The sequence below is a fragment of the Phocoena phocoena genome, chromosome 12, assembly GCF_963924675.1.
Source record: "Phocoena phocoena chromosome 12, mPhoPho1.1, whole genome shotgun sequence".
Classification (NCBI taxonomy): Eukaryota; Metazoa; Chordata; class Mammalia; order Artiodactyla; family Phocoenidae; genus Phocoena; species Phocoena phocoena.
In genome coordinates, this window is record NC_089230.1 from 58136686 (window position 1) to 58140901 (window position 4216).

Consider the following 4216-nt stretch of genomic DNA (forward strand, 5'->3'; position numbering starts at 1 on the left):
GGAATGATGTGGCAAGAATGCCATGATGTTTAAAAAATTCCATGAGTTTTAAGGGCTTGTCTCATTATAGAGGCACATTGTGGCTGTGTAGGTGAAACCAGAATTTTTTTTTTTTTTTTAATCTGTAAATAGGTGTACTTTTTCCAAATGCTGCTCCAAGTTACTTAATAGGATTTCTTTGTATTACATTTTTTCAAAAAATAGTGCATAATAAGACTATAAACATGCCATTCTCTTTCAGCTGTAATGTTCTTAAAATTATTCTTGAATGTACTGTGATGTCAATAAAGCTCTTTAGTTCATTTTTGTTAACCTCTTGCACATTAATTTTATGATTTTAATCTAAGGAACGTACTTTTATAAAAAGGCAGCTGGAGTTTTGTATAACAGGTTTTAAAGGTACTTCCTCTCATCTCCCCCAAAGAAAATGGTTTTAAATTAATAGTTTGTCAAAATCTGTAAATTGTACCCATGGATTTTTGTCAAATTTTAACTATAAGGGTGTAGAAGAGGGCCAGAAATAGATCTTTACGTTCATTTGACAGCTTTCTAAACTTTTCATGTTTTGGGGATTTTCAAGTAATATGTTCTCTGTGTGTATAAAGTATGGTTCACTCCTGTAAAATGAAATTGCTGGAATCAATCAGAGCAGTGCACCATTAGAATTATTTATAAGGAATTACTGTGTTTGACAGTAGCAGCAGTGCAAGTCTGGAACTATGTTCTGCAGTTTCCCACTTCTGTTTTAAAGCATATTTTAAACACTTTGGGGTTACTATAGAACTAAAACTCACAATTTGATATATTTATTTATATTTTTAAAGTATAATATGACCTCAGCTCAGTGGAGGAATACTGTATTATTCAGGTTTGTGTCAGTTTCATAACATTAAAATTTGGTTTTGTCAGTTTCTTAAAATTATGATCAGTGAGTGGTCTAGCAGTTTAAGGCAGTCATAACTTACGAGTAAAAGGAGGCTCTGCAGGCACTGAAATGCTCAACTGAAATGCTTTTAGGGTCCACTTTATATGATTAATCACTTATGCCACAAAAGATAAATCTTTGAAAACAAATGCTTTTAAATTTTAAGTTAAAAAGGAAAAAGCAGGTTCAGGTCACAAGAGTTTTAGAGTATGCCTTGTTACCAGCAGTAGTTCATATTAAAGTAAGCCAGGTTTTTGCCAAGATCAGTGTTTCCTCAAAATGAAGGTAGAAATAGACTTATAATAGTGTGCTCTTGTACCTCTACATAGGTTCTTAAATAATTTTGAGCAGTTACGCATTTATCTAGAGGAAGTCAACTGTGAATAAATGCATGTTTACCAAAATGATTGTTTTACAGTGCATTTAGTTCTGATATTTATTAAGTTGACATTTCACACAATAACTTTTAAATAGTTTGGAATTCTATATAGTTTAGAATCAGTCACATCTGAGATAAGTAAAGGAAAATGTGCAATATTTTTTATGTAGGTGAGCTAACACAGTGTACCTAATTGCGGAATTATCTGATTAATTTGTAATAGATAAGTTGTATAACATTTTCATATCTAAAAATGTTTTTTAGATCAATCTCAAGTGAAATAATATTTTCAGAATAAAATTCTACAGAAAAAGTCTACTGGCTATGATATGCACATTTTTAAGCAAGATATGAACTAGAGCCAAAAGTAGCATTTGACAGTTTGATTTACTCTGCCATAATATGCAAGCTTCTTATCTGTAGATATTTTTTAAAACATAGTCATGATGTATGTGATTATTAGTAAATACATCAGTATTATAATTAGATATTTGGGTTTTCAGTTTAGAGAATTCATCATTTCACTGACATTAATGGAGTATGTTTACCTTGAATGGTAAGATTTTATAAATAGGGCTTCCATGATTTGGGATGTGAATGCTAAAACTTATACGTAAGTTAATTAGATGTGTAATTTGGTTATGAAGTCTTTTCTAAAATGATACCACCAGAAAATTAATAGATTAATTTTTTGAGACAATCATTGGTCTGGATTGGTTAATAAAAACTGTCTTAAGAGGTTTTCTTTTCAAATATTTCTGGTGTATTAATCATACTTGTTTTTGTGGAGTGGGGGTAAACCACACCATTAAAAGAATAAAATGTAATTTGGAAAGAGGTAATTATAAGATTTGTTTCAGGCCCCAAAATATAAATAAAGATTGGTGTGGAATTTCAGTGTATATGTTTCCTGCCCTTGTAAAATGTCTTTTTAAAAAAGCATCTGTTTCTAATGGTATAACACAATAGGTGAACTTTCCAAACATCATCTTTTTTTTAATGTCTGAGTTATTTTGTTTCTTCAAAGGAAGACATGAAGTATAAATAGTATTTTTAATTTTTTGAAGTTTCTAAAACGTGCAAAGCATGGTTTAGTGGAAATAGTATTAGATTCACTGGATTGTCCTGCCTCTGCTGTTTGATATATTTTGGGCAAATCACTTAATCACAGTGGAACGCAGTTTCTTCAGCTCTATAATGGTGGAATTAGATTATCTCTAAGATCTTAAGTTCTTCAGTTTTAAGTAGAATTTGGTTGTAATGTCTAAACCTTATATGAGAAAATGGGCTTAAAGTAACTTAATAGCCCTTAAAATAACTCATGTATGAGTTACATTGATACCATGAAGGTTTACTAGGTGTCATCCATAGAGTTTTCCTATAAAAACACATAAATCTGCCACATTCTGATTGTGGTAATGTTAAGATAAAATTATCTTAAGTTTCCAATTTATTGAATATATGGAATTTTGTAAATACAAAAATTTACCAGTTAAACCTAAGTGGATGTAGTCGTGTTATCATTTCAAAGAGGTAAAACTGTGTTAGCTATAAGGGAGCACTTAATCCTTAACTTTAATGAAAAAAGTTTATATAAAATTGAATTTCAAAGTATTAAAAAGATTTTTAGTCTTATAGCAAAATAAACTGTAGACTCTGTAACACGTTTATGGGTGAGACCATGGGGATGATCTGAGAAAGATCTCACAACAGCCATACATCGCATTATAGCTGCTGTTCCTCCAGTACAACTTGGGTTTAAGTGTCATTGAAAGAGCCTTTTATTGATATTTGTAGAGAAAAGTACTGCAAGCTAGTTTTGCTTTTCTGAGCCAAACTAGTGGGTATTTAAGAGGCTTTTGTTTCCTATTGGTATTAAGGCAAATCACTGATTGCCTTTGTTGTTGAACTGAAAATGTAGTGGAGAGGCTCTGAAGCCCAGTGAGGGGAATCATTCAGAGAAAGTACATGTAAATCAAGCTCTTAGAACTTTAATCATACTTGCACTTTGCTTTTTCCTGGGATCTGTCACTCCAGCAGATATAACACATGCTAAATGTTCTTTTGTGCAGAGCTTTCTGCCTTCAGTTGGAGAGATGGTCATGCATCTTGAGGAGCTCTGAAGACAACTTGAAAAATCTGCAACCACTCTTAGGAGGAGGTCAATATTTTACTAAGAAGCCATAAGGGAAAGACCGTTACTGAGCAGTAAATTTGACTAATTCAAAGAACCCTTTACCAGTCTGATCCTGCCTGTTAAAAATGTATAATGATTTTGTCTTTGATGTTGGACATTTATCATTGTTTGTACCCAAGGAAAGGCTGTTACACATTTAGAAGTAAAATGTTAGGTTGCCTGTTCTAACCCTTAAGTGAAGTTTGCCTAGCCTGAGTGATCAACAGTTTCCTGCTATGTAATGTGTGCCCTGTCGGGAACATTATCAGGTCACTCACAGAAAACAAAATTTCAATATAGACTTCTGGCCCTCTGACATTTGAGTGCCTTGAAATGGGAAACAATTCTCTTAGGGAAGAAGTGCTTCGGATCTTTTGTAATTATAAGTTTCGGTCAGTGTCTTACAGGAGTGTCCTTGGGAGACATCTGTTAAATATGAAATAATTAGAGCTATACAGGAATAAAAGCTAGATCACATAGCTTGAAGTGGTATCATTACTGATGGCTACTTTGAGGTGGTCATATAGGAATAGGCGTAATGGAGGATCTTGAAGTTAGTGAATGACAACAGAAACATTCTATAGTTTAACTGCATGCACAATTTGACATGTTGAGCGTTAAGAGTAACGCTACAGTCACGCATCTGTAACACCCGTCACTGCGGCCATGATTAGTTTGGCTCTCGGAACCTTTCTGTAGGGGATCATTTGCGGGAGGGACCGGAAGAGGTGGATCC